An 8,693-nucleotide genomic window follows, 5' to 3' on the forward strand; every position below is an offset into this window, starting at 1 on the left:
TATATATTTCAGACGTCTCTTCTTTAACAAAGCCACCAAAGAAATTGTTTCATGCTTCTGGAAGTTTAAAATAGCCGATCTTGATTGATTGTTCGGTTTAACGCGCCAAATCAAGGCCGGCGATGAGGCGCGCCATGGTGGAGGGCTCCGGAATAATTTTGACCAACTGGGCATCATTAACGTGCGCCGAAATCTCCTACACACGCGCGTTTTTGCTTTTCGCCTCCATCAGAAAAGCGGCCGCCGCGGCCGGGAATCGAACCCGTGACCTCGTGCTCAGCAGCACAACGCCTTAGCCACTAAGCCACCGCGGCGGGTAAAATAGCCGACCTTGAGACAGATGTGCTGCAGAGGGGAAAGATTGCCGGGGCATAAAATTCAGTGTTCAAGAAATACAAAGTAAAAACTGCCTTTTTAATGTACGTGTGCATTACCGCGCTCCTGATTCACGTAATTACCGTCAGAGAGTATGCATCTAACATGGCCACCATTACATTTTTTATAAAAAAGGAGCAAAGGGAAGATTGCCATCAAGTTTACTTAAAAATAGAAAGGTCTGATGCTGTGATAGTTGCAGCAACACTAATGGCCACAAACGTGACGGTTTTCACCACATATGCGTGTTGTCCTTTGTGTGTATATAACATTCCCAGTACACCACTACAACGCCGTGCTCGGAAGGGAACATAATGAAGCCCTCAAGCCCTGTAAATTCTAGTCGCTATGACAAAGTCTACACCACTTTATAGTGAGTTTAGCATGCGTCCGTATGATTAGGAAACAAAATGGAATGAAGACATTTGAGCTGAAATAATTGTAAAGAAGTTGTGTTAGCACCAGCATATAATACGCAGTATTAACAACACTTGCATCCACAGAGTAGCAAAACGTCAAGAGAAGGAAGAGGCAAGACGTAAGGGAATAGGGAAAAGCCGATGAAGACATGAGAAAAAATTTAGTGGCTGAGAATTACCTTGGTTACGCCAGGTAAAAACGGTCGTAATTCAAAGGATGAAGCGCACGGCCTGTGAATGCCACCGGCCTACTTAATATAAATGTAACGATGACTGATTCACTCTCGCGTACGAGCTCCAGGCTACGTAATTGAGAGGTATCTGTTGATCAACTCAAGCAGCGTGACTCTTTCGTTGCCCAGGCCTTCAACTATTGCACTTCCAAGTGGGATACGATTAGAAGCAAACACGTGTTTGGTTCGACTTACAGGGTATCTGCTGCAGGTGGCGTCCAGTCGTAGCGTATATTCTCCCAGAAAGTGCAATAGTGAGCTCGATACGCAAGGCTGACTCTGGGGTTCTCATTGAGGACAAGGTATTCCCTACGTCCTGGGCTCCGTTGAGGCCAGCTTGGAAGTTGTGGCTGATGCACTCCCTTTTCTCCATGGTTTGGATCCCTTGTCAGATGCAAGGAAGCATAGCACGCATTCTATGTATTATCAGCCGGTAAATTAGATTTGTGTTATCCTTACATCCATAATATTTGAATGTAGTTAGCCTATATAGTTGCGAGCAGCAAGGCGCGTTGATTTTTAAACGTCAAAGAAAGGGCTGCTTTAAAGCGGCCATGTAGACAAAACACAAGATTGGTTCATTCGAAAGCTTGCCTCGTTAGAGTTATACTGACAGCACTTTTTACGTAAACTTGCTTAAATAAGCTTCAGAATTAGGAAAAAAGGGGAATATCCATGCGACCCACAATCTCATTTCCCCCAACAGAACCCATGATGTCGTAAACCCCCTGCAGTGCCATTGGCTCTGGCCGGCGAACCCAAGCGCAAATTACACGGGGATCGTAAGCTTGGCAAACGTTGATGGGCGCCTTTCCTGTCTGTTTTCCTTCCTCAAGTTGTGCCTGGTGCTTAACCTGTTCCCATGATGAAGTACCAAGTAGCTCGCATCGACACATTAATTCAGTTCTTGGCAAACGAGCTATTTTCGCCTTAACTGTACGGCACATTCTTCTTATAGTAGCAAGAATTGTAGGGGGAACAATTAAAGTTGCCAACGAACACGTAAACACACAAGCAGTTAGTTCCACACTTTGCCGGTCGACATCGCTTACACAGCCGTCGCACGCGCTGGACTTTTCTGAAACAGCACCGACCAACTGACACAAGCGGCATTGTTGCATACGTGACCATGTATGTCGAGGCGTAGCCCAAGTTTTAGGAAACGATTAGTATGAACCGTAATAAAACACTGCAGGTGTAGAAGTACTTCTAGAAGACTGGCACTTCACTACTGCAGTGACCTCAATGATACACGGCGATAAACAAGACATCCAAAATCCGGTACTTCAGTAGTATTGCAGTGCCATATATGAAAGTGGTCGGTAAACACCATAATCAAACGGGCGGCTGTCAGCTGGTAGGAGCGGTGGTCAGCAGGGTATACTTTGTTTTAAGGCCCTGCTCTTAATACAGCATTGTCAACGTCACAAAAACGCACAATTTAACTGAGTTAACTAATATTTTGACTGAAAATATTTAGTTTATCAGTTTATAAGTTAAAGAAACCCGGAAAAGTGTCGCACCAACTTCCTGGGTATTTACGTGAATGTTCGTTTCTTTAATTTTAGGGGAGAAGGCCCTTAGGGACTGGTGCTGCTTGCGCCTCCTGTCATCGTCGTCCTAATAGTTGTCTCATGTGGTCACGGTACTACAACACCCGGAAAACTCGATTACACATCTCGCTAATACGGAACAAGTACTAAAAATTAAAACTGTTAAACTCAATGTAAAAGTTGTCGGAAATGCAGATCAGTGATTCGTCATAACGGGCTGTAGAGCTGCTATCCGCTCACTGCTTCCCCACAATGTGATTGAAATTCCCCGCCTTCGCAGTGCTTGCGCGCCCCCATCTTAAACTGCGCCAGCAGGAGTTCTGTTCTTTTTGTGCTTGATCTTCCTCCACCTCATGCCGGCGTTGCACTACTACTTTTTTCGCTTCCTATCGTAAAAAACAACCCAACGAGCGTGTTACTAAATAAATGAGCGAGGGCGCTGCCGGTTAATTGCGTATGTTTTCCTGAAATGTACCTACAGTTTTCTTTGCGCTACAACGGGGAGATGTATTGAAAGCGCCCGCGCTTCACGAGTTTCGAACACTTATGACTATATGAACCGCTTGGCTTTCGAAGTCTCAGCGTTACACCGTGATGACAGCCGCCATGACGGAACGTCGTGTGGCACTACTGGTGTCCAGGAGAGCAAGATACGACGACAAGGCGAGCCCCTAAATTGTTCCGGACTTAAAAAACGCCGGGAAACTCATTTGCGCCTCACGCTAGAGAGCTACGCCAGGTTGGGCCATTTGTTCGTTGTCGTAATTGGTGAGTTTACGGTGGAGTTGTAGACAGTTGAGGGCTCGCGCCTGCTATAAGTAGATGGGTTTCTGGATACGTGTCGTTATGGAAGACGACTGAATTTTGTTTTTTTTTCATCCCACAATTCTTATTGCCATAAAAAGAATGTGCCTTAAATTTAAGCCCATATACTCCGTTGGGCAAGCTGATAAGCCCTGTCCAATTTGCGCATGCTTTTGCCGGCCTCGACCAATCGCTCAGCTGGGCACATGGTAGCATAAGTGCTGTTGCTGGAAGTGACCTAGTCGGTGGCATGGCCATTCCCGTTTTTCCTAATTATACAGCTTAGGTGAGCGACGTTTACGTTGAAAGTTGTCTCAGTAAGATTCTGATGGGGCCATCTTTCGAATACGCCCAACCTTGTTTTGTCTGCACTGCTTCTTTAGGTCTCACGTGATGGTGGTAAATTCGTCTTAACACATTTGGTGTAGCACGGCCTCATCCCGAATCTTTATGAGAATAATGGTTTATCTGCAGCAATGGCAATATTCAACCAAGCGTTTTTGCTCCTACTCTTTGGGGCCGTCTTTAAAGCATTGGCAGCATGTTTTCCCAGTTTTGAGGCTTTCCGATGCAAGTGAAAGCACCTACGCTGTACAAAACAAACCGGGGGCGCCCCTTCGGCAGCGTTACGATGGTGTTATGTTAAAATGGAGCCTGGGCGCCCAAAGTACAAACCACTTCACGATAACCAATTATATCTTAAAACTTCGGTGAAAGTTAGTGTATTGCCACATTCCCCTACGATTTCTGGATTCTACAGGAACGACCAGTCCCGCACTGCACAATGCTTGGAGATCAAACCCTCATGGCAAAGACGTCATGCAACCATAGAAATTTGTTGAAGCTTACTACACGTACCCTGTTTTGGCAAAGTTTGCCCAGTATCGCATGAAATTAGCACTCAGGATCCGTTCCACTTCATCCCACTCCTGTGTTTCATTCAAAGGTTCGCCGAATTCGAAGGCCATCTCTTCTCCGTGAGTTACTCCAGTCCACTCAGGCAAGCGATTTCGTGAAGAACGGCGGGCGAACAAGTACTGGTACACGCTCCCATCCGGTTTGCCGAGAAGTTCAGAAAATTGCACGACTGGACAAGTGAAATGATAGTCACTCACGATTGCGTCCAGGACACTAAGCTTCTCTTCGGTTGACGAGGGTATGACGCCTCCGCACACGTCCAATATCTTACCCACCGGAGGCTCACCAGCACCTGGATTCAGAGCTTTGATGACAGCGATAAAGTTCTCTTCTGTAACCTCGTTTGGCTCCATCATTGCGGAGTGTCCGAGAAACATTTCCAGAAAGAAGGAACCCTCATTCACGTTCGACCCAAGTAGAACAGCCTTGTCATTAGTAAAAGTCCCACTGCCAGACAGGACCTGCGTAAAGTTTGTGATAGAGTCATCTTCTTGCACAGGAAGAAACATGAATTCGAGAATGCGACTGGGGCGTTTCTCATTCTTTAAAATTTCTTCCGCATCTTTATTGAGAAGGCACTGAAGAGTGGTATTGTTTAGTGCATCGGAACAATTCAAAGCCACGGCCAGTGCCTTGGCCAATCCACGTGCAGTGGCATTGTCGCGAAATCCCCAAGGAGCAAAGGCAGACCCGCTTTGAAGAATTGCTCTCTTGAAGAGGGTCCGGGATAAAGGTGATAATAGGTGGAAGCCAATGCTCACCGCGCCAGAGCTCTCACCGAAGATAGTAATGCGGTTTTCATCACCTCCGAAAGCTCTTATGTTATTTTTAACCCATTTCATTGCCAGGCGTTGGTCGTGTAGCCCCGCGTTTCCAGGAACCAGCTCATTACCGAACGATAGAAATCCAAGGGATGCCACGCGATGGTTCAACGAGACGACAATGACCATTTCTTCGGAAACCAGAGTGGACGCATCGTAGATGTCTAGAGTCGATGATCCGGAGCAGAAACCGCCACCGTGAATCCACACTAGTACGGCGAATTAGTCTTCCTTGTGGGAGTGTTCTGGTGCCCACACGTTTAGCTTTAGGCAGTCTTCGCTTAGGTTGGTATTGAGACCGTATGGCTCAATGACGGTCTGAACGCACGAGTTTGGTTTAGTGGTGGCCTCTAATACGCCAGTCCACTGTTCTTTTTCTACTGGTCGTTGGAAACGCAGATTCCCGACGGGGGGCTGAGCGTAGGGTATGCCATAAAAAATTCGCACGGTTTTCCCAACTCTGGATGTCCCTGTGAACCCCTTAACTAGGCCTTGCTTTGTCTCCACAAATAACGAATCGTTTTCATGAACGCTCGGGGCCATCAGAGGTTGCAAAATGGCGTTAAGGTTAAGGGTGGTGAGAATTATGAAATGGAAATGGAGCCAATCGTTGCGCACCATGTCGAGTCCCTGAAATAAAGAGAAAAGATTGAATTACTTCAATAGCTGCACGTAGTCCGAGGAGGACATTGTTTATCGATTTATTTAACCTTAGAGGCCCGTTGAAGAGCATTGAGTAAGGGGAATTACATTTCTGTAACCGCATTAAAAAAAGTCTGCAAAAAGAAGAAAAAACAAGTACACAATATAAAATTTGGGTAATCAGCCCCAGACGTAAATGAAACACATCATACACGTCTCTAACAAACAATTATTACAAACGCACATGGTTTTTCTGGAGTCTAAAGCTTAACAAAGCACTCAAATACAAGCAGAATACATCCATAAGCAGTAACAATATTGCAATTCGTCACTACAGAATTACTAAGAAAAATGTCGGTACAGATTTTCAGTAAAGCTATCTGAACCTAGTATGGATGGAATTCGGTCAAGAAGATCATTCCAGTGCATGATTGCTTAGGGCAATGCAGATGAATTGAAAGCAAACATCTTGCCCAAAATTCGCGTCAAACTATGACTATTATGAAGGCGTCGTGACGTACGTGCTGGAGCGTTAAGAGGAAGCGGGTTAGGTCTGATGCTAAGAATGTATTTATGGAAAATGCATAATACCGCGTTAGCGCGGCGGGTATCTAGCGGCTGAAGGGATCACTCTTGTTTTATTTTGGTAACGCTTAGATAATGGTCATACTTGCGTGTCATAAATGTTGCCGCTCTGTTTTGAATAGATTCCAGATGGACGATGAGGTAGTTTTGGTGAGGATACCATATTACTGACACAAATTCTAGCTGTGGACGAATAAAAGTTACATACGCATGTTTGCGGACAAGGGTTGGTGCGCATCCTAAATTTCGTCGCAGCTAACCGAGTGATTTAGAAGCCTTCGCGCAAATGGCAAAACTGTGGGTACTCCACGAGAGATTAGGTGTGAGATGAACACCCAGATATTTATAAGAAGCGGCTTGCGAAACTGCACTGTGGTTGATGGAATAAAGAAAATCTGAATTATCATGTTTCCGACTAAAAGATATTACTTTGAATTTACTCAAATTAAGTGACATTTGCCATGTATTACAGCAATTGTAGATTATGTTTAACTCATTATGTAAGGAAAGGTGGTCGTTAAAGGAGCCATGAAGACAAAATACAAGTTGGGTTTATTAGAAAGACTGCTTACTGCAGGCATGCAGATCAGTAATCCGTTCGTCTTTTTCGTCCAGATTATCGTCGCCTTGCTGCCGCTACCAGTGGACTATGGAGGATCTGCGCAGGCGCCAAAAGTCAACCCGATAAGACTGACTCACGACTACGACGCAAATGCCGCTTTGACACTGGGAATCATCGACACCTGCTGGCTTCACCGACCTACAGGGACAACACAGCACGCCTGCGCGGGTTACAACGCTGCCCTGGCGGACTTCCGGGCGCCTTCGGGTATAAAACCAGGACAGCGTCACCCAAGCCTCACAGGGCACGGCAGCACTGCAGGCATGCAGATCAGTAATCCGTTCGTCTTTTTCGTCCAGATTATCGTCGCCTTGCTGCCGCTACCAGTGGACTATGGAGGATCTGCGCAGGCGCCAAAAGTCAACCCGATAAGACTGACTCACGACTACGACGCAAATGCCGCTTTGACACTGGGAATCATCGACACCTGCTGGCTTCACCGACCTACAGGGACAACACAGCACGCCTGCGCGGGTTACAACGCTGCCCTGGCGGACTTCCGGGCGCCTTCGGGTATAAAACCAGGACAGCGTCACCCAAGCCTCACAGGGCACGGCAGCACTGCAGGCATGCAGATCAGTAATCCGTTCGTCTTTTTCGTCCAGGTGAGCAAACGCTACGGCAAATGCTTCCGATCTAGCGATCCTTGCTTGATTGTGCTGCCGTGCCCAAGGCTGCTTTGTCCTATGCTTTCCGACATGCTGTTGTACGCTTTAGATTTACTGCTTTTAAGTGGTGACGTCGAGACTAACCCGGGACCTGACTTAGCTAAGATAGCGAAGCAGATAGAACTTATAGCTAACGACATAAAAGAGATCAAAGAGGGACGGTTAGCTTCCATTGACGCGAAATTGGAAAACCTGACCGTACTCGACAGCAAGATATCAACGTGTATGGACCAGGTATCTAACCTGCAGAAGGAAATAACAGCTCTTGAGTTGAAATTAGATGACCTGGAAAATCGCTAAAGGAGATCTAATCTAATATTCTACGGCATTGAGGAGGACAAAAACGAAAATAATGAATCTCTTGAGGACACAATAAATGAAAAAATTCTGAAGAACATTCTAGAGATAGAGCCTGTAGCCATTGAACGGATACACCGTCTAGGGCGAGCTGCCGAAGGAAAAAATAGACCAGTAATCCTAAAACTGTTAAATTCCCGAGATAAGGCAAAAGTGTTCAAGAACTGTCACAAACTGAAAGAAACAGACTTTGATATAAGTGAAGACTTTTCACCCCGAGTACGAGAGATCAGGAGGAAGCTGTGGAATAGTGCAAGAGCAAATAAAGATGCGGGTGACAAGGTGACTTTGTCATACGATAAATTGTACATTAACAAAGAAACGTTTATCTGGGACAATGACAAAAATGACAAAGTACCTATCAAAGATCACCGGAATCATCCGCCAACAACAAAAAACTCCCAAGACGATACACCAACAACACGCACTCGCAGGCCGCGACATCAGAAATAAGCTTCGTGAACGTAAACGCTCGTAGCATACTTAACAAACTGGAATCGCTAGAATCCCTACTGCTCGGACTTGACCCAGATTTCATTGGCCTGACCGAAACATGGTTAACCACCGATGTCACGAACGATGAAATAGCGCCCCCAAATTATGCAGTAATACGGAAGGACCGGCCGACGCGAGGCGGGGGAGTGGCTGTTATGGTAAAGAAAGAAATCAGCTACACAGTTCTTCCCGAGGTTGTCA

The 8,693-nt window shown here is 46.0% G+C and overlaps 2 pseudogenes across 1 annotated transcript in view; one reads left to right on the plus strand and one right to left on the minus strand.

Moving 5' to 3' along the window:
* Positions 1-5,733, minus strand: part of LOC144168161 (acetylcholinesterase-like) — a 168,989-nt pseudogene extending 163,256 nt beyond the window's left edge. The window contains exon 1 of the transcript XR_013322165.1: positions 4,243-5,733. The product of XR_013322165.1 is annotated as an acetylcholinesterase-like (transcript). The remainder of the gene's footprint in view (positions 1-4,242) is intronic.
* A 1,196-nt stretch (positions 5,734-6,929) lies between these two features.
* Positions 6,930-8,450, plus strand: LOC144168162 (uncharacterized; annotated as a pseudogene).
* The last annotated feature ends 243 nt before the right edge of the window (positions 8,451-8,693 follow it).

This window comes from Haemaphysalis longicornis, unplaced genomic scaffold (genome assembly GCF_048455015.1).
Source record: "Haemaphysalis longicornis isolate Haplotype H1 unplaced genomic scaffold, Haemaphysalis longicornis Haplotype H1 scaffold_2, whole genome shotgun sequence".
Lineage (NCBI taxonomy): Eukaryota > Metazoa > Arthropoda > Arachnida > Ixodida > Ixodidae > Haemaphysalis > Haemaphysalis longicornis.